General features: G+C 42.2%; 1 protein-coding gene across 1 annotated transcript in view; it reads left to right on the forward strand.

Moving 5' to 3' along the window:
• Positions 1 to 26,522, forward strand: part of LOC118389410 (VPS10 domain-containing receptor SorCS1-like) — a 147,227-nt gene that overhangs the window by 36,883 nt on the left and 83,822 nt on the right. The gene's annotated exons all lie outside the window — the stretch shown is intronic.

Here is a 26,522-nt window from a genome sequence, read left to right on the forward strand (position 1 = left end):
CTAAATGTATGTGTTATGCTTGCTTTTGCTGGAATTGATAGCAGGGGAGTTGACGCACTGTTGATTATAGATGATGGTAACCTTTAACGGAGTAAATAAGATAATCATAACAATGAATCATTAGCAAGACAAAGAGTGCAACCACTAGATGAAGAAAGCTGGAGGTCTACTTTTACCGGGTCTCTTAAAACATTTATGAAATAATATGGTACCTTTAGTACTTTTGACAGAAGAGGTGGGAGTGAATTGATTTGATGTGGTGGATTTCTCTGCTATTTTTTGGATTACTGCTAAAACATTCAACAGACATGATGGAGAACACACACTTTTGTTGATTGCTGTTATTGAATCAACAGAGATTAATGATGAATTAGAAAACTATTATTAAAGTGACACGCCCCATTCTTATCCCACAGATGGGCTTTCATCACTCATGTATTTGAGAAGAGTTTGAGGAAGTTTCAACAAATCATGGTTGGTTGAGCGTCTGCCCAGTCCACAGCTGTTCATTTGTTCACTGCAAAGTCTGACCACTAACGGTCCTCTGATATGTTTACGGGTATCTAATTTATTTAGTAGTCGATTTGAGTGTCTTATTTAAGTGCTCACTCCATTTCTCACTGCTAATAAAGCTGGAAATCTTGTCAGGGGATAAGAAATGTTCATTACCTTTTCAAAGTTCAATGGGTTTTTATATTTTCTGTTAAGAGGGTTTTAAGCGCCTTGTTAAGTTGCCCATTAATTCAGTCCATATTGATCTCTCATCGTATGCTGGATTGCTGGCCAACTATCATATTTCCCCCAAACTACCTCTTGATAAAATGCTTACATACTAATTATTTTTGAAAAGTTGAACCATTAGTGATCAATGTCGTAAGTGGTAATTATTTGTGCTAGTGTTGCAATTAGGTACTGATGTGAAGCGGCTGCTCTATAATCGGGTATTGATGTACATGTTTAACTTATGGCACAGAAGGGAGAATTTGACCAGAAAGTCAGAATGAATCATTAGCACTTGTTAGCTTTCTTTTTTCCTCTCACTCTCATGGGTCATCACTTCATATTTCTTCAATAGTCTGCCATATTGATCATATGTCATGCAAACGTCTTCCATGTTTCCCTTTACTCTATCCAGTCACTATTCCTTATTACCAACAGCACAAATGAGCAGTACAGTAACACTCCTGTCATTCCCGAACCAATCAACTTTTCTCACCAGCAACCTAAACTCCCAAGTTCACATCAGAAAGCAAAGTCGGGCACCATTGTCATAAACATTCCTAACATTTCTTTCGGATTCCCTCCAAACCCATCCTTCTCTATCCTCCCATCCCCCCCCTGCTGGGAGATGTAGTCAATTATAGCTGTAGACCCTTCCCGGCCCTGCCAGGCTCTAGGTGATTGATCCTGGTTCCCCAGCGAGGCTCGGCCCCAGCCATGGCTCCGGCCCAAGGCACCACCACACGGCCACCTCTCAGCCTCCCTTTCAGGTGGAGACCTTTTGTTCTCATCACCTCTGAGAACGATGACCTGTCTGAAGTGATTGAGCTCTCCAGCATGTAAAACGGTGGCGGGGGAACACATTTCGTACCTAGGAAGGAGGAGGTGGAATGGAGAACTGTACTGGTGGGTGGCACAGACGAAGGTCACGGGCAAGGCAGGTAGGCAGACAGGCATCACTCAGAATATATGACTGCTGGTTTGACACTTGTTCGAGGGTTGTAACGGTGATGGAAGTAGTACGTGAACTTAGTGATTCAATGGTGCTTTTCTAGTGTGTTTGTAAGATAGTAATTTTTTTGATTGGTCATTTATTTTCATCTAGAAATTCTAAATGATCGCAAAATAGTTCCAACAGATGTTGACTACTTGAAGTACTTCACTTTGTCATACAGGTTTATATGGTCATCTTTTGGATATGATCATATTTTGTGTCCTTCATAGTTAGTAAGAGACCTGTAGCAGCCCAACATGATGGCTTTGTTCCAATATAAACTCTAGCATGCCACTTAGTATGAAGCAATGTCCCGAGATAGTGGTATGCTACTGCAGTATAGACATTGGAACGTGGCCGATGTTTTGGTTTACAGCTGTGGATAGATACCACTTCATATGTTTTTTATTTATTTTTATTTTACCTTTATTTAACCAGGCAAGTCAGTTAAGAACAGATTCTTATTTTCAATGACGGCCTAGGAACAGTGGGTTAACTGCCTGTGGTTCAACGTCAGCGGTAGGACACTTGACACCCATTCTGTCAGAACCAAAAACAGGAAAAAACACAATTATTGATTTCTATGGTGTATTGTCAGTTATGCAGAAACTGCCTTGAGTTGGCATGTCCTTAGCATACTCTGTGTTGATACTTTGCTGTGATTTGTGCTGTTTACTGTTAACATATACGTGAGAGAAGTTGGCTGAGTTTATAACTAAGATACATCTGTCTTTCTAGAGCTGATCAATAGTATGTAAATGTTTGAAAGGCTGTAAGTGTATACAACATACGTCAATCCAGTTGCATTATTGAGGGGGAACTGATCATCTAGCTCACGCTTTATCTTTTTACACTCTCTACTCATTGTTTACACTGAGTGTACAAAACATTAAGAAACCTGCTCTTTCCATGACAATCTATGATCCCTTATTGATGCCACTTGTTAAATACACTTAAATCGGTGTAGATGAAGGGGAGGAGACATGTTAAAGATTATATATATGTTTTAAGTCGTGAGACAATTGAGACATAGGTTGTTCATGTGTGCCATTCAGAGGGTGAATGGGCAAGACAAAAGATTGAAGTACCTTTTTGAACGGGGTATGGTCATAGCTGCCAGGCGCACCAGTTTGTGTCAAGAACGGCAACGCTGCTGGGTTTTTCACGCTCAAAAGTTTCCTGGGTATATCAAGAATGGTCCACGATCCAAAAGACACCCCCCAACTTGACACAACTGGAGGTAACATGAGCCAGCATCCCTGTGGAACGCTTTCGACACCTTGTAGAGTCAGTGCCCCAACGAATTGAGGCTGTTCTGAGGGCAAAATGGGGGTGCAATTCAATATTAGGAAGGTGTCTTTTATTGTCTTGTACACAGTGTATATTTCCATTATAAAATGACTAAGTGGTATGCAGGGACACATTGTGTATCAATGCGTTTGTAAAAGTTCAGTCACACCCATAATGACAAGCGATTTTATATAGAAAACAATTTCCAAAAATGCTCATATGCAACTTTAGAAACGAAAGCTCCAAAAACCGACCTTTTAATCCATGCAGGTTCTAAATATGATGCAGCTGCTCCCGGCTTCTCCAAACCTGGTTTAGAGGGGGAAAATATGGCATTGATGCATGATCATTTGCTGGTGGAAATGATTGATACCAGCCATTGGATGGACTAAATTGCCACAATTTGTTTAGATCTCTCTGCAGAGAATATCTGAGCATTAATAAATCATTATCAGTCATTAGTATGGAACTGAGAGGGATCGTGTGAGCCTCGGCACAAATTTGTCTCCCCTGTTTCTTTGGGAGACATGCCACCCGGCAGACCTAAACATATACGTCTTGTCACTTACGGTCCACCCATGCCTGAAAATGTTAAACAAGCCAAAATGGCTGCTGCTGTTATGTATGAGGATTGTTGTGCTTATCGTATGTAAGTGAGGATTAATGGGAACGTGACTTACTTTGTGGAATGGCTGGCTGTCCTATCTTCTGTCACTGTTCATTTTGGTATTGTCACTCAATGCACATAAGATAAATCCTATCTCTTTAGAATATTATTAGATGAATATTGACTCATGTCTGTGAACCTGTTATGATGCATATCCGGAGGTATGTTCTATTATGTGAACTTATCATTTTATGTGTATGATAGGGCAATGCTAATGATACAGAACAAACAACCTCCCAGCATGATTTCATGACACATCGACCTATTGTCGACTCATTCTAAATATTACTCATTCTAAATATAAATAACCTAAGGTGTAAGCAGCTAACCAAGATCCTGTGTGAAAGAAATATGTGGAAAAAAAGAACTAAGAACAAAAAAAAACATCTCTGCAGAATCAATTTTCTACCCAATCTTATGTTAAATATAGAGGACAGTGTCAAGGAACGGAGAAGGCTTCAGAAAAATAATTAGTCTCCATAGAGGGAGAGAAGAGACAGTCTCATTTCTTTCCATCCCTTGGCCTTTTTTTTGTTGTACAGGACTTTCTTTTCCATCAATCCCCAAGAACAGAGTTACCGTTCTGTTCTTCCTACCTGTGATGTTTGCCTCTATTTGCTCAGACGTGAGCATCTGAGGTAATTAAACAACAAACACAGACAGGCAGGAAAACTGGGGAGGAAATAATTTTTGCCGCCGTCTCTCCTTCGAGAGCTAATTGGACAGATGATACCGCTGTTGATTTAGTTGCTGTTCCTCTAAATGACACCTGAAAAACAGAGCAGTGCAGAATAACAGACTGACCTCGGCATGGGACGCCATTTATCAACCAATGATTATTCGATACATAATGCTTTGTGGAGGAGCTTGTAAGTGAAAATTATAGCTTAATCAACTCAGGAGGAACCTCTGCAAAGTTCTAATTTTTCTATGAACAACAACCACAAACTGAAAATGTCTAATATGATCTAATAGGGCCATCACTATTATAATCACAACCAAGAACAAAAAAAAAGCCCAACTGTCGAAAGGCAATTCCCTGTAGTTTATTCCCTGGGTCTAGTATAATAGAAGGATCTAGGCGATACTCTCCTCTCCTGATTTAGCAACCGATATCGACACTGCTGGCGTCTATGCAATTTGGCAGTCGCCAGGGCCCCGACAATGGTCCAAATGCAAATTGAGGAGACAGCATGACATTTAAGTAAGCACCATGCCTTCTCCTTTGACTTCAGCTCTCCCTCCAGCCTCTAACCCCTGTCTCATCTTGAAAGCTGATGCAAGCGGTGCGACGGCTTCGGTATTGGATTCCCTGAGGGAGGGATGGAGAGAGACTCTGTGTCAGTCTTTTATTCAGAAGGCACTGTGCTAAAGGAACAGGCAATCCGGAACAGTATGAGAGTTGCATTGTCCATTGCATGGCTTTTGTAGTGGGAATGGCAAAGATGGGTTTTTGAGAAAATCATGTTAGACTCCATGTAGAGTTCATTGTAGAAGACTTACTCTGGGCGGACTGTGGTTAAGGCCAATCTATGGTTACCACTTGTGGCTGAGTGAACCATGTTCACAAAGGTGAAAACCCCCAGATATTACAGGAGCTATTCATGAACCTCAATGGATTATAGTAGGGGGTCAGCATCACATGGGTAGCCTAAAAGCAGTAGATATCAAAGATGTTGGGTAAATGAAGATGGTTCACTGAGGCTGTTTACCATTGAAATTGTAGTTATGGTCTACTTAACTGGGTGTGTCTCCCATAGACACCAGTGCAATGGCAGCTGGATCTGGTCTACATACTTCATTGACTTTCATTGAACCAGAAATGAAACTGAGTGGGCTGTCTCACTTCCTCTTCCGTCTCTGGTAGATATCTTCCCAACACTTCCCAGTCTGGTTTTCAGTACTTACATCTTCGCATGAAGAGTTTCTACAAATCTGATGAATCTCCACCAGACTGGTCGCTTGAATAGCCTCTTAGCTTTCTCCTCGTGTACCTGTAATAAACTTTTTAACTCCAGTGCTAGCCATTTTAAAGAGTATGAGGTGTGGGATGTAGGTGTGTGGTTCACTGGCCTTGATGCAACAGGGCAGAGGAGGGGTAGAGCGTTATAACTGAACTACCCACTACCCATCAACCCCGCTGAGGCCTTTTCATTGGACCCAAGCTGACAGCTCCTACACTGTTCCCCAAGAGCCTCCACTTCCAGGTATTTAAAATAAGGTCCAAGAGGAAAGGCTGGCAGAGGGAGGATAGAAATCGAGGTAGCTAAAGTGAGAGCGAGAGAGGGAGAGTAGAAAGGAAGGGAGATGGACAGAACGAAAGAGTGAGAGGGAGAGTAGAAAGGAAGGGAGATGGACAGAACGAAAGAGTGAGAGGTAGACAGGTATTCGGAGAGCGAGAGGGGTAGTCACAGAAACGTAGGGAGGGAGAGCGAGAAAAGGAAAGAGCTAGACAAAAAGGGAGTATGAGAATTTAATTTTGTTATCAACCGTGCTGGCAGCTGCATGGGATTTCCCATGGGACTGAGTGCAAACAGACTGTATGCGGAGTTGAGTGCTCTCCTAACTTCTCCACCTGCTTCTCCGTAAACCATTGGGGCTTAACGTTCGGGAATTTAGTAGAAAAACTTTAATGAAGCAAATCCAGCTGAATGCGGGTTCGGGCGAAATTTAGTCAACACATTTTGGGTGCCTTCTTTACTTACATCTCCCCAGATTTGAATTGCCACTGTACATTTTAACACCCTCCCTCCCAAATGATAACCTCCCTTTTGAAATCAAAGAATCTGGACAAAGTTGACCCAGAATGTGAGGAGTAATACAATGCAGTGTGGATGACTTGGCCCTATGTAGCCACAGAAGCCAGCATTAGGGTTGAGATTTAGTTGATGGAATAGTGCCCTTTAAAGTCTTGGCATATTGGGTCTAAAGTCACAGTCGGTTAACACACCGTTGGCACTAAATTATTATTATTATTATTATTATTATTATTATTATTATTATTATATATTTGATATAAAAAATGCTACAATGTGATTTTCTGGATTTTTTTTTCTCATTTGTCTGTCGTAGTTGACGTGTACCTATGATGAAAATGACAGGCCTCTCATCTTTTTAAGTGGGAGAACTTGCACAATTGGTGGCTGACTAAATACTTTTTTCCCCCACTGTATAACCCTTATGACGGATCATATGACACAGAGACTGAAAAAATCTCCAGGCCACCAGGCTGTTAAATTGTCACCACTAGCCGGCCTCCGCCCAGTACCTTGTCTGAACCTCAGTCACTGTTACTAGCCGGCTACCACCCTGTACTCAAACCTGCATCTTAGAGACTGCTGCCCTATGTGCATAGTCATTGAACGCTGGTCACTTTTTTATTAATAATGTTTACATACTCTTTTACCCACTTCATATTTATTTATTTTTTATTTCACCTTTTATTTAACCAGGTAGGCTAGTTGAGAACAATTTCTCATTTGCAACTGCGACCTGGCCAAGATAAAACGTAGCAATTCGACACATACAACAGAGTTACACATGGAATAAACAAAACATAGTCAATAATACAGTAGAACAAAAGAAAACAAAGTCTATATACAGTGAGTGCAAATGAGGTAAGTTAAGGAAATAGGCCATGGTGGCAAAGTAATTACAATATAGCAATTAAACACTGGAATGGTAGATCGGCAGAAGATGAATGTGCAGGTAGAGATACTGGGGTGCAAAGGAACAAAATAAATAAATACCAGTATGGGGATGAAGTAGGTAGATAGATGGGCTGTTTACAGATAGGCTATGTACAGGTGCAGTGATCTGTAAACTGCTCTGACAACTGGTGCTTAAAGCTAGTGAGGGAGATGTGAGTCTCCAGCTTCAGAGATTTTTGAAATTAGTTTCAGTCATGGTGTCACGCCTTGGTCATTGTATTTTGTGTTTTTGTTATTTGTTTGGGTAGGCCAGGGTGTGACATGGGTTTATATGTTGTTTTCGTATTGGGGTTTGTAGTATTTGGGATCGCGGCTGATTAGGGGTGTTAGGCTTGGCTGCCTGAGGCGATTCTCAATCAGAGTCAGGTGCTTGTCATTGTCTCTGATTGGGAACTGTATTTAGGGAGCCATAGTTTCGCTTTGTATTTTGTGGGTGTTTGTTCCTGTCTCTGTGTAGTAGTCACCAGATAGGCTGTAATTAGTTTCATGTTCTGTTGTTTTTGTATTTCAGTTATTTCATGCACCGCTATTCTGTTCATTAAAGTCATGAGTAACCTACACGCTGCATTTCGGTCCGACTTTCTTCATTCAACAGACGAACGCCGTTACAGAAACACCCACCACCGCTCACGGACCGAGCAGTGTGTAAACCGGCAGGAGCACGTTATGGACGGTAGAGGCATGGAGTATACGACGTGGGAAGAAATCGACAGGTGGGCGGCCGACCCAGAGAGAGTGCAGGAGCCCGCCTGGGATTCGCTTCAGCAGTGCGAGGAGGGCTATAGACGAATGGAGTCAAAAAGGAAAACACGGCGACGCAGAGCGAAAACCGAAAGTCACCCCAAAAAAATTATTGGGGGGGGGGCTTAGGGAGAGTATGGCTGAGTCAGGAGATAGACCTGAGCCAACTCTCCTTGTTCTTCGTGAGGAGCCAAGGAGGAGACCAGAACCAGAGCCAGTGTTAGAGGTGAGCGAAGCAGAGACTGTGAAGGAGTTAATGGGGAAAGTGGAGTGGAGAGTAATGAGGGAGTTGCTAGCTTGGTGCTATAGATATAACATTCGTCCGACGGATCGTGTCGGGGATTTAATAGCACCTGAGTTAGCGCTCTATACTCAACCTGAGGTGCGTGTTAGTCGGCTGGTGAAGTTGGTGCCAGCCTCACGCACCAGGCCTCCTGTGCACATCCCTAGCCTTGCACGTCCTGTGCCTACACTGCTCTCAAGATCTCCAGTACGCCTTCACGGTCTAGCCCATCCTGTGCCACCTCCACACACCAGTCCTCCGGTAGCAGCTCCCCGCACCAGGCTTCCTGTGCGTGTCCTCGATCCTGTACCTCCAGTTCCAGCACCACGCACCAGGCCTCCAGTGCGCCTCGCCTGCCCAGCGCCGCCAGAGCTCCCAGTCTGCCCAGCGCCGCCAGAGCTCCCAGTCTGCCCAGCGCCGCCAGAGCTCCCAGTCTGCCCAGCGCCGCCAGAGCTCCCAGTCTGCCCAGCGCCGCCAGAGCTCCCAGTCTGCCCAGCGCCGCCAGTCTGCCCAGCGCCGCCAGTCTGCCCAGCGCCGCCAGTCTGCCCAGCGCCGCCAGTCTGCCCAGCGCCGCCAGTCTGCCCAGCGCCGCCAGTCTGCCCAGCGCCGCCAGTCTGCCCAGCGCCGCCAGTCTGCCCAGCGCCGCCAGTCTGCCCAGCGCCGCCAGAGCTCCCAGTCTGCCCAGCGCCGCCAGAGCTCCCAGTCTGCCCAGCGCCGCCAGAGCTCCCAGTCTGCCCAGCGCCGCCAGAGCTCCCAGTCTGCCCAGCGCCGCCAGAGCTCCCAGTCTGCCCAGCGCCGCCAGTACCGCCAGTCTGCCCAGCGCCGCCAGTGCCGCCAGTCTGCCCAGTGCCGCCAGTCTGCCCAGCGCCGCCAGTCTGCCCAGCGCCGCCAGCGCCGCCAGTCTGCCCAGCGCCGCCAGCGCCGCCAGTCTGCCCAGCGCCGCCAGCGCCGCCAGTCTGCCCAGCGCCGCCAGCGCCGCCAGTCTGCCCAGCGCCGCCAGTGCCGCCAGTCTGCCCAGCGCCGCCAGTGCCGCCAGTCAGCCCAGCGCCGCCAGTGCCGCCAGTCAGCCCAGCGCCGCCAGACAACCAGTCTCTTCCAGATCTGCCAGACAACCAGTCTCTTCCAGATCTGCCAGACAACCAGTCTCTTCCAGATCTGCCAGACAACCAGTCTCTTCCAGTTCCGCCAGCCAGCCAGGATTTACCGGAGCCTACTACCTGCCTGAGCTAATATAGATATATATTGTAAATAAAATACAGTACCAGTCAAACGTTTGGATACACCTACTCATTCAAGGGTTTTTCTATATTTGTACTATTTTCTACATTGTAGAATAATGGTGAAGACAAAATATGAAATAACATACATGGAATCATGTATTAACCAAAAAAATGTATTTAATCCAGATATATTTGAGATTCTTCAAAGTAGCCACCCTTTGACAGCTTTGCACACTCTTGGCATTCACTCAACTAGCTTCAAAAATAACTTGTGTAATTTCTTTCTTTCCTTAGTGCTTTTGAGCCAATCAGTTGTGTTGTGGTATACAGAATATAGCCCTATTTGGTAAAAGACCAAGTTTCTATTATGTAACTTTGTTTTCAGGTTTGAATGAGACAATGTCGTCCCCTAACCTTATTCTTTCAATAAAGTTCTTGTTTTATTAACAAGTATATGAATAGTGTGTCTTTCCTTATCATATGTAAGACTCAATACGTTTTGTAAAATGTCTTGGTGCAGACATCTATTTAATTTACTATCAGGATAAGAAAGTGTCTGATCATGAAAGATTTCCATCGAATCAGACACAAACACAGAATCGGACACAAACACAGAATCGGACACAAACACAGAATCGGACACAAACACAGAATCGGACACAAACACAGAATCGGACACAAACACAGAATCGGACACAAACACAGAATCGGACACAAACACAGAATCGGACACAAACACAGAATCGGACACAAACACAGAATCGGACACAAACACAGAATCGGACACAAACACAGAATCCGACACAAACACAGAATCGGACACAAACACAGAATCGGACACAAACACAGAATCGGACACAAACACAGAATCGGACACAAACACAGAATCGGACACAAACACAGAATCGGACACAAACACAGAATCGGACACAAACACAGAATCGGACACAAACACAGAATCGGACACAAACACAGAATCGGACACAAACACAGAATCGGACACAAACACAGAATCGGACACAAACACAGAATCGGACACAAACACAGAATCCGACACAAACACAGAATCCGACACAAACACAGAATCCGACACAAACACAGAATCCGACACAAACACAGAATCCGACACAAACACAGAATCCGACACAAACACAGAATCCGACACAAACACAGAATCCGACACAAACACAGAATCCGACACAAACACAGAATCAGACACTAAGAAAGGTCTGCCTTATTTTGTCAGGATCAGAATAGAGATACTTTTTTTTACTGTGAGTTTAACCTTCTAGAGCTTAAGTTGTCGAACAAGAACTTGAAAATATACTTAAATGCCACAATTTTCACTTTCGTTATAACCTTATTTTTACCATCTGTTTACTATGTTATCCAAATAACTAACGAGGAATTACTACTTTCTACAGCAGAAAACATTCTGAAATGTCTAATTCAAGAATGTTTACTCAATTGAAACATTTTGAAACAATTTATAACCTCCAGTATCATCACCAGTCTATTTTGCAAAATTATGAAATAGACTTTGATACTGCAGATTATATCATGGGAAGTAGTACTCAGCAAGTAGTACTTAGTGTGTCAGGCCTCTGAGACGCGGTGACCTATAGGCTGCCCTGTAGATAATCATGGCATTCTGCAGATAATAGATGGCAGACAGAGTATAGGCCAGGACGGTCCACCATGTAAACAGGCTGTTTTAGTCCTGCATCATCTGGTGAGCTTCTGGCTTCCCAAACTCGGCCCTGCGCCCCCCGGCATAAGGGCTTTAACATGGGCATCTCAACAGCAATCGTTTTTGGAGGAGAAAAACATTTAAGTTAGTCTCCCCCAAACCATTTGTTAAGCTTACTCTGGAAGGGAGGATCTGTTTTAGTCCTGGTTGTGTTCTGCTCTCAAGGGGAAGAATAAACATATTCGTTTTTTTGTTTTTCAGGTTGTCAGCCCTCAAAGGAAAAGTGGTGAGCAGACGTAGAAGAGGGATGATTGATGTGTGACCTATGAGATTTCTTGATGAAAAAATAATGTAATTCGATAGTCTATTTACTTTCAGAGAAAATCTTTATACGAAAAGTCACTTCTGAGATTGCGGATTTCACATGGCACCAGAGAAGAGTGTGACATTGGCATCTAAAGCAAAGTCCCCAACCCCCTAGTGGGACGAGGACCCAATTTACATAAGTAACATCTTCAGTTGCTGTAACACGAAATTAGTGCCTCTGTTATGTTCAATTAACTCTGCGGTTGTCGTTGTAATTAAAAACTCCCGCTCCCCTACTGTTCAATAAGAAGCCCTCGCCAGGACAGAAGGAAAGGAAGAAAAAAATAAAAGCGTTGAAAGATAAACTGCTGGTTCATCAGGTTTTCATCAGATCCGACCTTGGCAATCACAATGGAGCCGGGTTCAAGATATCTTTGGAGGAGAGCCACACTATCCATAAGTTGAAAGTTAATGGGGAAGCATCAGCTGTGGCCAGTCCCCCGACTCCCTGTTATGGAAGCCCTTCCCAGCTGTTACATGGAGGAAGTGGCGGTTGGCTTAGTTGTAACTCCTTACTACACATTTCTCTTTAAATTGATTACATTGGGGAGGGATTATGTTCTGCTGTATTATGCTAAGTAGTTTAGTTTTTTTGAGGTTAACAATTTTCCAAATTCCCACTCGAGCCTCTGGAGCTTCCTTTGCTCATTGGTAATTGCCGTAATGCCGTAGTTAAGAGCAAGTGGGATGGACCCTCCGTGTTCCGTTTCGCATTACGTTTTTATCTTACAATCCCACTGGATGTGTTAGGAGGGAGAATCAATGAACTTCTGCTGACTAATCACTTGTTTGATTAGTGTTTTGATTGTCCACAGTCCACATGAGGGGGTGTTTCAGGGTCCCCAGTAATACTCTATAGTGTCTCTCGCTTTTGTAACGGTGCCTCATTGTCAACGATATACTGCAGAGTAGGGAACCCATGCTGTCATTGTAATATGTGGCTATTCTACAACACACTATTTAGCTCCCATGCTTTTATTTTATGCGAGCCATTACTCTTTATTTTACACGGAAGCTGAAGACTTGCAAAAAGTAAAATGCCCATGTGCTTCTCTCTCTCTCCCTGTAACAGTATGCATCTAAAGTGGTTGTTTTATGGGATCAGTTGCAGAACTATAAGCCATAATCCCAAATGTTTTAAAATTGCTTTCAAATACTTTTTATGTTTAATTCATGAAGTGGTAATATGCAGGTAATAAATCTGGTTAGCGAGAAAAGCCAACCCAAACCATATTCATTAGGCATCTGCACCAGTTACACTGCGTTGTCTTACAGTATAAATGGTACCACTCTTTGCTTCACTTACTTTTATGTAAAAGGCTTTGCTGTATCTACAGTTTCTTTCAGTGGATGAATATAGGCCTGTTGAATGCCCTAGCTAGCTGGATGAATATAGGACTGTTGAATGCCCTAGCTAGCTGGATGAATATAGGCCTGTTGAATGCCCTAGCTAGCTGGATGAATATAGGCCTGTTGAATGCCCTAGCTAGCTGGATGAATATAGGCCTGTTGAATGCCCTAGCTAGCTGGATGAATATAGGCCTGTTGAATGCCCTAGCTAGCTGGATGAATATAGGCCTGTTGAATGCCCTAGCTAGCTGGTTGAATATAGGCCTGTTGAATGCCCTAGCTAGCTGGATGAATATAGGCCTGTTGAATTCCCTAGCTAGCTGGATGAATATAGGCCTGTTGAATGCCCTAGCTTGCTGGATGAATATAGGACTGTTGAATGCCCTAGCTTGCTGGATGAATATAGGACTGTTGAATGCCCTAGCTAGCTGGATGAATATAGGCCTGTTGAATGCCCTAGCTAGCTGGATGAATATAGGCCTGTTGAATGCCCTAGCTTGCTGGATGAATATAGGCCTGTTGAATGGCCTAGCTAGCTGGTTGAATATAGGCCTGTTGAATGGCCTAGCTAGCTGGTTGAATATAGGCCTGTTGAATGGCCTAGCTAGCTGGTTGAATATAGGCCTGTTGAATGCCCTAGCTAGCTGGATGAATATAGGCCTGTTGAATGCCCTAGCTAGCTGGTTGAATATAGGCCTGTTGAATGCCCTAGCTAGCTGGTTGAATATAGGCCTGTTGAATGGCCTAGCTAGCTGGATGAATATAGGCCTGTTGAATGCCCTAGCTAGCTGGATGAATATAGGCCTGTTGAATGCCCTAGCTAGCTGGTTGAATATAGGCCTGTTGAATGCCCTAGCTAGCTGGTTGAATATAGGCCTGTTGAATGCCCTAGCTAGCTGGATGAATATAGGCCTGTTGAATGCCCTAGCTAGCTGGATGAATATAGGCCTGTTGAATGCCCTAGCTAGCTGGATGAATATAGGCCTGTTGAATGCCCTAGCTAGCTGGATGAATATAGGCCTGTTGAATGCCCTAGCTAGCTGGATGAATATAGGCCTGTTGAATGCCCTAGCTAGCTGGATGAATATAGGCCTGTTGAATGCCCTAGCTTGCGGTCAATCCTCCTTATGTCTATCAAAGTTTGGTGCCAGGAGTTCTTCCAGCTCACACATGTACATAGAAGTTGGGGCGAGGAGTTATTTTCTTGACATTTTATGTTTGACATTTTAGTCATTTAGCAGTATTCAAAGTGACCTTAGTGCATTCATCTTAAGATGGCTTGGTGAGACAACCACATATTACAGTCATAGTATGGCCTGTCCCAGAAAACTGAATTAATCGTGAAGCTAACATAAATAAGTGAATATTTTGGTTTCAATGTGACAATAGCAGTTAAAAAATAATGTAAAAAAGGTTGTCCCAAATAGCCAGATTATTGACTTTACCGTGTCCCAAGCCCCAGACATATTAGAGTTCCACGGCACCCCACTTACCTTGAAACCATGTTTTATTCATCACAGCAGAAAATGTGGCCTTGAAATTGTCCATGTATTTATATTTCAAAAAAAGGTATGCTCATTAGGCTTGAGGTACGGTTATTTAAGTTTGCGGCCAATTTTGGGACCTTGAACATTAGAATAATCTAAGTGCTCATTAACATGTTGGTAAAGACCAGCTTGGCATGTTTGCATCCAAGTTGGCAGAGCTGCTTACACCTGCAATTTCCAATACAAAGCCCAACAGGCCCAGTTTACTCTAAAATGATCTGCATAAATTACTTCTATATTAAATTCTGCATCCTTGCTGCTGTACTCAGGAAATGCAGTCTCTCCGTGGGGATACCAATTCACTCTATTTATACATAGTGGAGTCATAAGAGGCTAATCTGAGACTATACTGCTAGTCCACTTTCAGAGATAATGAACATTTCCTGTCATGAATCCAGATTTGTCCAATTAGCTATATTGACTTTAACGGCATGCAACATGACTGCAGTTTCCCCTGTATACTTATACAACCAAGTAGTTCTAGATTACTAGGTAGTGTGTTGACTTAAAAAGATCTGAAATCAAAGTTGAATGGTCGCGCAAACACATTTGCAGGTGTGATAGTTGGTGCAGTGAAATGCTTATGTTACTAGCTCAAATACAAAATGCAAATAATGAAAAATCAAAACAAGAAATCAAGAAATGACAGAACGAGTCCAATGTAACTATACAGGGGTAGATATATTAGAGTGAGTATGTGTCAGAATCCATAACAGAACATCACATTTACACAACCTTACACACGATCTAAGGAATACCACAGCTATGTATTATATAACAATTAGGATGACATCATTCTCAAAACTATAAAGACGTCTCCCAGGTCAGGTGACTGTTTTAAAAGAAAGGAAAAACCACCTGTCTATTTTTGGCCCAAGGTATACTGTAAGTGCGTCTTCAGAATCAAGCATCATGCTGTGGAACACTGCTCGTGGATATTATAGATTGCTGACAACAATCTGGCAGGGACCGGGAGGCGAAATGCACGTTAGTCTAATGGAGCAGGCTACCCGTGGCAGGAAGACAGGCATGCGTGCAGTGCCTCTGAAAGAGTAATTTATCACAAAAAAAAGTTAAGCCCCAATCAATGAAAATGTAAAGCAAGGCCCCCTTTTATTCTATTTGTGCTGATACCAGCTCAAAGCACCATTTATTGAAGGGCCTCAGAATCCATTTGCAAGCCCCTGGCACAACTCCTAGTCATGTTCCGAGCCGAGTAGCTGACACACATACTGTTAAAAAGGCTCCCTTTATATTGAGGAGCTGGGAGATGGAGACAACAAGGGCAGATGGAAAGCAGTAGAAGAAGTGGAATCGATGGGCACGTGCACCAATTATGGCCGTGATTTAAAATGTAATCTCATAACAGGAGGTATTAAAATACTTTTCCTGTTGAATTCATTTTACATTGCCCAGGTGACTATTCCCAAGTCTGGAAGCCAAATAGTGTGACGAGGTATTTTTGTAGCTGGAGTGTTAGAGGTACCCTCTTAGCATCGAATACATAATGAATGTAATTTCAAAAGCTGCTGTTTCGGTATAACAAATTCTTCCTTTCCCCCCTTTTTTGTCTCCTGATCGGGTTATGTATGTTTTCATACTCCGACACAGTTTATTTCGCTGACGCCAGTGTTTTTTTCTCACTTAGTCGTCAAAATGCACGGCGCTGCTTGTTAGGGGTAAGCTAGTGTGTCAGCCACTGATAAGGGAAACTTGAGATAATTCACCCTTGAATCTTTATGGTTCTCGCTAAGCGCTAGCATTTGAAAGTTCCAAAGGAAGTCTTGATCAAAGTGAATAAGGCTGTGCAATAATGACAGACATGAATCTTTGCATTATGTATTCTACTAATAATATACAGAGCTTTTCAATGAACAACAGTACATACCCTGAATACAACAATGCTGAACATCTCTAAGACAAACCTTCAGCCAGTGTCCCTCCAACAATTGACTATTCCTCCTTGTTTATTTAGCAGTTTTTATGGTCCTCAAGCTCCGCTCGACAAAGACATAAAGACCTCTTTGTTGGATACTGAGAAAAACACACTCGGTGTTTGAATGGCCACTTATAGTAAACGAAGACATACAAAATGATGATGCCATGCAATATAAAAGTTGCTATATAATATCCAACTGTTATGGTGTAGTGGATGGGTTCACAGGCAATAGAACGCTGATGACATAAGGTGGAACTATCGTCGACTCGCCCTGATTTAAAGCTAGAATTCTTAGTTGCTACATCCATTTCTGGACTTATAAATTATTGCTATGTACCTATTGGTTCTTGAAGAATATAACTTATGAGCTTAGTTCTGTTGCACCCCTTCTGAACCCAAAATACAAGCTTGTTTTACTCCATTGTTTGTAAACAATGTAAATGTTACCAAGCACTGTATTGCCTCAAAACCTGCTTAAAACTATAATTATCATGTCCTTGCATCCAAATCTCTGTGTATGATTTTGAGTGGTTACATTCCTCCAGGCCCATCCCTCAGTTTTTAACCCCCCACAAAAAAAGTAAACTGTTTAAATTTAAGGACTTAAGCTTTAACAGTGATAACACAAATTCTGAGTATAACAAATTTCAAAGCATAGTTACTTTACCATTGTTTCTCAAATGCAGTGTATGAAATACCATTTTGTAGCTCTGAGTCTCTACTTTTGTATAATGTAAAAAACACCATTTCAAAACTTGCTACATAAGACCGAATCCAGGTGGTGAGTCACATATGAAACTCAGACTGCTGAAAACTTAGACTGATATTGTCCTCCTAATAACCAAAAACGTTAGGCCTTTTACTGTAGTTTATGTGATGATATGGCATCAGAGGATACTTGAGCTGCATCTTGACACTTCTACCCCATAAATCATCTATGCAATACCTTCCAGAGTGGTTCCTGGGTGAAGCCAAGACTCCCTGTACAACTCTAACATGGTAATCAGGTTTACCACCTGTTCGTATAGCTGTAGATACGCTGTTACACCTCCCAGAAATCGAATTATGCATCATTTGATGCCATTTTCACAGCAACGTAATGCAGTTATCCCAAAGGTCTCCAAGCTTAGCCACTTCACATTTTTTGCTTTATACCTCCGTTGGTGTTTTACCGAGAAACTGTTGTCTTTGAGGGTTGTTATTTTTGTGAAGGTTGAGATTTTTAAAAAAGTGTCTTCTCTTTAAACTCTCCAGATTAGTTGGTCTGGTAAGGAGGGATTCGGAATACATTTAAAGCAATCATGTTTAAAAAATAATAAAAAAACTAAGCCACTGCGCAACAGTTGCAGTATTCTCCAGAGATGTCCGCACAAACCAAGCCATCTGTTCAGAATCATTTATGCACAAATTGCCCTAACACTTCACTATGTGACGTAAGACATTTCATTTCATTCATTCCATTACGTTCATATTTTCTTCAGGGTTTATTGCTACAACTAAGGTTATGTCGTTGTAAGGCTACTGACCAAATAATCTAATTGTACATTTCCTCTTCAGATATTGCGCTGGAGTTACCTTCCATATATATTTCCACATGTCATTTAGATGCCAATGTAAAGATTTTATGCTAACACGTAAGCCTACTTATAGTCCAAATAGATTATACCACGGATGTCATTTGTATGTGAAAAGTAGATGTCGACCGTCATTCTAAAGGCTGTCATGCATTCACATGTCGACAATGGAATAAGTTAAGGATGACATTTTTAGTGTTCAGGTGAATCACAGGAGGGATCAGGCTTTAGAGAAGGGAATCGGTCAGAACATGGACGGATGAAATTGCAGACAGATTAGATATCAATAGGCTTCATGTTCACGGTGGGAAGGTAATCGGAGAAGATGTGATTCCATCTCAATGGACTCATACGCTCCTTGACCGGCGGTGAGGATTCGCTGATCCCCGACCTTCTGTTTTAAAGGCTAAGGATTTTTAAGTCATGAGATACATGCTATGATACAGCTTCTACCCCAAGCCATAAGAATTCTAAACAAGACTGATAAATGGCTACCTAGACTACCTGCATTGACCCTTTTTTGCACTAACTCTTTTGCACTGACTCAATGCACACACACTGGACTCTAGCCACACATACTGACACTGACATCCCAACACACACGCACTTACACACACACTTACACACACACTTACACACACACTTACACACACACTTTCTCACCCCATACACTGCTGCTACTGTCTTATCTATCCTGTTGCCTAGTCCCTTTACCCCTACCTAGAGTATATGTACATTTCTACCTCAATTACCACATACCCTTGCACATAGACTTGGTACTGGTACTCCCTGTATACAACCCTGATATTTTCTACTCCCTATATATAGCAAGTTATTTTTACTATTTTTTTTATTTGTTATTCACTGTGTATGTATTCCTCAGTCACAAATTATTTTAAAAAAACTTTAACTCTGCGTTGTTGGAAAAGGACCCCTAAGTAAGCATTTCACTGTTAGTCTACACCTGTTGTCTACGAAGCATGTGACAAATACAATTCGATTTGATCCTGATGAAACGGCTATATCGCAGACTAATACAGACAGACGCTAGGCTCCACCATAAGGTGCGAGTCTAAGCACGTCACATTAATTTCCCCAAATGTAGAAATGCGCCATGCCAGCGACGACGCTAAGGTTCCAGGGCAGAAGAGGGGAAAATGCACATTTTGTCGGCAGGAAATAGACAGTCCAACCAGGTATGACGGCTTCAGAGATGGGGATCAGATGGATTTGCCATGATATTTAATGTGGAAAGCGTTCTCCCCTCCTTTGCAAATTACCCCTTATTGGAAAAATCAGCTGGTTTAACAAATCCATGAGATTAGATTGTGATACATTATGGACAGTGGGGGAACAATATAAACACAACACTTAGTTCTGCTGAAGAGACAACTGTGTTTGTGCTCTCCCCCAGAATGCTGAATGTGGCTTTAACCCTCTCAGCACAACCGGTCTATAGGTCGTTATCAATACAACGTCACAATAAGGTGCAGTGTTCAATTTCCCTGCAGGGGGGCAAGGACCCCCAGTTAAAGGGACTGGTCATTATTTGGTTGTAATATCATCACCTCTTTAAGAGCATACACTCTTAGAAAAAAGGGTTCCAGAAGGGCTCTTTGGATGTCTCCATGGGAGAACCCCTTTTGGGTCCAGGTAGAACCCTTTTGGGTTCCATGTAGAGCCCTCTGTGGAAATGGTTCTATATTGAACTCAGAGGTTCTACCTGGAACCCAAAAGGGTTTCTTCTATGGGGATAGCCGAAGAACCCTTTTAGGTTATTGATAGAAAAAAGAACATCAAATTTCCCATTTATTCCATGCAAAACAATTGCACACATTTAGCTCTATCATCAGTTATACAGCAAGTAACTTTGTTTTTCATAATCAGTAAACATCAATTGATCAGGTCATTTCAGATACGGAGGGTAGCCTCACGATATCTCTCAATATTTGCTAACATAAATTGTATATTTGAGTGTTACAAAATAAGGGCGGGCTATACCAGACGAGTATGAGTGGTTTAGTTTAATTTTCCATCCTTTGTGGGCTCTGCCTGTCAAGCAGCAGAAGGGCACATTTGCTGATGTACTGTTAATTGATAATGTTTACTTTGCAAACTACCAGTAGGAACTTTGTGCAGTTGGATAAACATACAGTATAGTGGTAAGTAGATCTAATGTGCTTTTTTTCTCCAACTAATGTAGGCCTACCGAGCGAAGTTGGCTAACAGCCCATTTTCAAATTGTTTTTCAGTGTGTTTAATCACAATTGCTGTTGATTGACATGATAGGCTACATTGATTGGACCAGGTCTAATTGTGAAGTTTTATTGATAAGGACCTATCGTTTCCCACACTCATTTAGGAACCTAAATGGACAAGTAACACACAAACACACGCACGAATGACATCGATAAAGTGATGAAACCACATACTTTTTGGTAAAGGTGCTAAAATACAGATAGTCAGCGAATAAATTGAGATGTCTCATAGAATCTGACTATCCCTTAATGGACCCACGTTCCACTATATCTCAAAGATATTAACTAAACTACTTAAGCCTTAGCTCATGAATGTATCAACAGTCTTTCCAATGAACTGTTCATGGTAGCATTCTTGTCACGGTTTTCATATGGTGAAGGAGAGTCGGACCAAACTGCAGCGTGTCGATTGCGATCCATGTTTATTTAAACAAACGTAAACACGACTAAACACGAACACTACAAAACAATAAACGAAAACCGAAAACAGCCTATACTTGTGTCAACTAACATCGAACAAGGACATCAAGACACTCACCCACAATACAACCAAAGAATATGGCTGCCTAAATATGGTTCCCAATCAGAGACAACGATAAACACCTGCCTCTGATTGAGAACCACTTCAGACAGCCATAGACTCTCCTAGAACACCCCACTAAGCTACAATCCCACTAAGCTACACACCACATACAAAACCCATGTCACACCCTGGCCTGACCAAATGCACGAAGAAAAACACAAAATACTTCGACCAGGGCGTGACAATTCACGCCCTGGACATCATCTCTAGCATCTCAAGGTACAATAACAAGGTCAGAAAGTGAACGGGGCGATGCTTCACTAGTCTCCTCTAATCCTCCAACCATCCCATTAGACCATCTCTCCTCTTTCCCTTTCCAGGCAGTACCTAATTGGTCCCTGCATGTTATTTCAGCTTATAAATGATCTGATAGTTAAAAAGAGGCAGTCTTTTTCATAGCAGCGTGGAAAGATGTGAAAGCTCATTAATAAAATCCTGCTGTCTCCGTCATCTAAATTAAGGGGAATCTTTTTTTTTTGTTCAAACTCTTCAAGAAGGTCAGACAGCTCAATATGGGGAATTATACTCGCACACACAGTGTCAAAAAACGCTGCCAGCGGAAGCATTTATTCCATTCATCTAATTAGACTAAAAATCAGGACCATGCATCCTGTTAATTGGTCTAATTTATATATTTTTTTCTTTTCAACTGAATGTGGGAGTTTTAGCTGGTTGGAGGCATATTTTAGTGTCAGATCTGCTTGACATTAACACACAGTTTAATGTGATGTGGGTGGTGTGTCTGCATGACTTTGTGTGTGTGTGTGTGAGAGAGAGTGTGTGTATCTGTTTAAAAAGTCATGCTGTCTGTCCTTTAGCACTCATCACCAGCCCTGGTGACAGATCCTATGATGTCGCATGTCGACGCTACTCTGTCAAATAACTTCTTTCTCCATCACCATTGAAAGTCTGATTCTCACTGTAAATTCCCCATCACTCTGAATTCCCCATCGCTCTCCTACAAAGGAGTACCCTCAGTTAATGCATTTACATGTATATTACCATATAACAGGTCAATAAGTGTCAATTCCATTTAGAGGGTTACTCAAATCATCATTTGTTTTGCCCTTAAAGTTCAGTGAGATATATTGACTGTGTATTACTGGGCAGTAATAAGGCATCAATTGTATTATCTCAGGGGAATATAAGGGGATCGGACCAGATGTCGAGGGAAGTAATTTGATGTAATTTACTAATTTACTAATGTTTGTGTAAATATCCCGAACATCTACCTGTATGACAGACTGTGTGATGATGGAGAAAATGTTTCATGTTAGCCAACTGTAACACGCCCACTGTTTTAAAACTTCCAATCAGTTTGTGGTGAGACAGTACATCCATGTCTTACCACTGATTATGCAGCCGTCTGCATAGATTCTGTTGGCTCAGTCGTTGTTTACCTATGCAAAGATATATGATCTTGTGTTTGTTTATACTCAACACACATCTGGCAGCTTTGGCAAACGTCGACTGGAAACTGTAATGGCAGCGGCAGAATGCCTAGCATGTTAAACACTTCAAGTTTTCTCTTCTGGCTCGAAAGAGCTGGGATTGGTCTGCGTTACTTAAGTATTACCCCCTCTTTTTAACACATTGCTACAACGAACGCTAAAATAGTTATACACTATGACTGACTTATTTACTTGACTTATTAATTTTAGCTCCCAGTGGAGCAAAGAGCCTCAACAGTGTTTCTCCACTTAATCATGTCTGCAGTAATACACTAAAGATATACAGATTTAAAATCTTAATTTGATCACTCTTTTGTTTCTGACAATTTTCCTGTGCCCGTGCTAACACGTGGTTGTATTATTAACAGTATTGCACTTTTCACGTAGCCTACTTTTGGCCAGCTAATAGCTTAACCACTGATCAAGCAACAAAAATGTACTAGAAGTTCAAACTCTGTTGTTGCAGGATTATTTTCCTGTCACATTATAGGTCAAATTAAGATCCTACATCTGTATCAAAATATACTGTAAGGGGATAATTTGTGAGTGGAAAAATGACAGCATCAACAACTATCCAGAATCTACCCAAAGACACAAACATTGCTCACTGCAGACCTCAAATCCACCACCCAGATTCACTCATTCGATGAACACCAGGATTTTCATGCCGTTTTAGCCTCGTCACATGTTAGCCGCCACCCCACAATCTAGTGCCTAGCGCTAAAATGGCGGATGGGATCCTTATAGCAATCATCCCATAGCATGCTGATGGGCCCTGACGTCTGCTTGCTCCAGTTAGCTCCCTGCCTCTAGCCTAGCCGCGGAAATCTGTCTCGTCTGTCTATTTCTGCACATCAATATGAAAAAAAAGAGCTGTGCCTGCCATCACCATCGAATGCCGGTACAAAGAGATGGAAATGATTGGATTGAAGAATGGAAGTAGGGGATGAGAGGAAGGCTGGAAAGCTTGTTTGGGTATACACAGAGACTGGATGTATACTGTATTTATATATAAAGTCAGTCGGGGAACAAACTAGCTGTGGTTCTGATGAGTCCTCCTTTTTGTGTAAGTACTGTATCTGCACTCGTACAAAATAATAGTGTTAAATAGTTTCAGTAACATTTATACAGAATCATTACAACTATTCCCGAGGAACCCAAATAATGATAGATGGCAAACCACGGTGGACATTTGCCAAACACAGAAAAATAAAAAAATATTATTATTATTTCAGACAATTCTCATTTACCATTCATCTCACTTGAAATCAAGAGAAGTGGCTAGTTTGTAGTACAGTGGATTCCGTCTCATACATGGGTAACAATGACCTTCTGTGACCTCGCCAAGTCAATACATCCACTTATTACTAATTCCATCCGGTAAATACGGTGGACAGTATGATTGGTAAGCTAAGTGCTGAATTGGCAGAATTTGGAATGCTGGAAATGAATTGCAATGAGTGGATCAGGTTTTTTTTCTTCATTTCAGGTATTCTCTTACACCGCTTTGCTAATAATAACCATATCCCCAGGATAAACTAAATTAATTACATTTAACTGAACTTTGCATAGTTGTATAGTACATATTGTACAATAAAGCCACTCTCTACATTTCTGTAATCATAAAACACATTTCAAATAGGAATTCCCTGCACGTGTTTTTCAGATTTATAATTAATTTCTTTGGGGGCCCACAAATCAAATTAGCCGGCGACCTTTTTACAGTTAGCATAGATTTGAGATTGAAAAGTTAATCATCAAGTAACAACTGTCTAGGGAGAGGGAGTTTAATTTCACAGTCAGTGTCAAAAAGGACAACTTCATGAAGGTTTTGTTTCAAGTTTTTGAATCTAAATGCATCAATTTAGAATGGTATTAGTACATACTGAACAACAGTATGTTTTTAGAGTTTATTAATTAGTATGCTCAATCTCTTCCACTGACACTTTTCTCCACAGACTGGGCTGAACTTCTGTCCCTGAAAAGTAAGCAGAATGTCCCTATCCGCCATCTTGTACACTGTATTCTGCAGAGCAGCTTATTTTAGCTGTGCCTTTCAAACCGGACTTTTCTCCCCTGCATTACAAGAACATGTGGAACGATCTGCAACAAAAAGGTCAGCTTCCCTTGGCTTTCTATGGATCCTGCCTGAGTCTTTGTCGATTAGTCAATAGATAAAACTTTAAACAAGTTATGCATCTCTCAATTGTGAATTCCCCTTCCCATAATCTCCCTACTATCCCTAAGGACTCAATCGCTCTCCTCCATTTTAGCTGACCAACGAGAATCCCTTTCCCTTTTTCCCTTTCTCGGGCCTATAGAGGTGAGTGGATCTGTGTGTGCTGCCGTATGTATATGTGAAGTCACAATAAACAATAAATAGACAAGAGGATAAGTGGAGTGGAGGTTTATGTCCTACCAATAACCTCCAGGGTTTATTGCTTTCAAATGACTCGTCACTGAGGAGTTCCTTGTATACGGTAGCCTCCTCTCTCCATGAGAGATTGAACAACTCCCCTCCCAGTGGCCTGGCCTATTAATTTATGCATTAACTTGGACGCAATCCAGTCTCACATTTCCAAAATGCAGCCAGTCATCAGCTCTCCAAGCCCAAATAATTATTCTAAGTAATTGGATATAGTGTCAAGAACGCCATTAAAAACAGTAAAGGGGGGCCTGCGGACGCGGGTCAACCAACCAATCAATCACTCCCGAACCACTAACCAATAGGGGCCTCCCGCCTGTCCGCTACACAACAACTCATTATTGTTGAGATTTTAAATAGCCGTATGGTTCCCCCTGGACTTGCCCAGGCATGTCCCTCTGTAGTAAACAAATACACAACGGCTCACTAACCCCACTATTTACATGATTTACTGGGACATCTATGCAAAGGTCAACGCTAAAGGTGTCGGGGCAATTCCGAGTTTAGAGTACTACTGTTTGTGGCGTGGAATGCGCCCCCATATGATGATATACCATAAGTAATCAAGGAGGTGATAGAGGCCTATAAATTGTACTTGAATGGAGTTTACATTACAGGGAAGGTGAGGCTATTTATTTAGCGCTGTGTTGAAAGGAGAGGCCTTGGAGTGACGGACATTGATCGTGTTCGCATCATGTCCCATGTATTAACCCCTAGTTAATGACACTGTTCAGATCAATGAATCTGATTGCACCCCCTGTAAATGGATTCGGTGGAGGGTAGCCAATGAGATCGTCTCCAGATGACACTTTAGAAATGGGTGCCTTTGACTCGACAACCGGTTGCGTTTTCCCCCTTGCTGGCTACAGTGTTGGTCTCGTCTGGTCCTATTAATCTTTTGGTGTTTCTGGCCCGAGCATGGCGGCTTCCCTTCTGTCCTTGTTTGTGTGTGTGTGTGTGTGGCCTCCTCAGCCAAGGCTGGTGCTAACGGCCTGGCCTTGAGTGATTCCCTGTGTGGATTGGGTTGAAGTCTTGGTCAGATCTGACGTCATGGGGAGATTGATCAAACTCCATTGGACTGTGATTGAAACAAGAGTTCTGTCTTCTCCTTCCTCTTGTTTTTATTTGTTTTGTTTTATACAGGAAATATAGAATATTCTAAATACGGCTATATCTCTAACTAAGACGACATTGTTGACTATGCTGAATACTGCTATATCTCTGACATTGATGACATTTTTGACTTCTGAATGCTATACATTTTCTTACTGTAGCTTATACAATGCTCCCTTGTGCTGAAATTGAGTGTGCCTATTGGTGTGCAGCACGTGTCTCCTATTCTATTACCAGAGTATGAAGCTCAGCAGCAATTGCTCCCGTATTGATACAGCTGTCTGTGTACACGCTAGAATACGGCTTGTTCCAACCCCCCGGGGATCCGTTTTATCATCTCATTACAGTGACGTGCGAGACAAGGTTAAGACCCCCGTTGATTGCAATTCTCATTCCTCGGTGTTCTCGTTGCCAACGGGTATGTCTTTAGCCACCGCGTCAAACTCAAGCACACTTGAAAAGCTTGTTTCTCATTTGTATCGTTTTTATCCCTCAACATATCTACTTTGGTTTGTCTTTTTCCCCAACATGTTTCTTTGACGCAAATTAAGCTTGTGAATGATGTTGATATTGAGGTGCCTCACACAATGGTTACATAACA

The sequence above is a fragment of the Oncorhynchus keta genome, chromosome 10 (genome assembly GCF_023373465.1).
Source record: "Oncorhynchus keta strain PuntledgeMale-10-30-2019 chromosome 10, Oket_V2, whole genome shotgun sequence".
NCBI classification, from domain to species: Eukaryota; Metazoa; Chordata; class Actinopteri; order Salmoniformes; family Salmonidae; genus Oncorhynchus; species Oncorhynchus keta.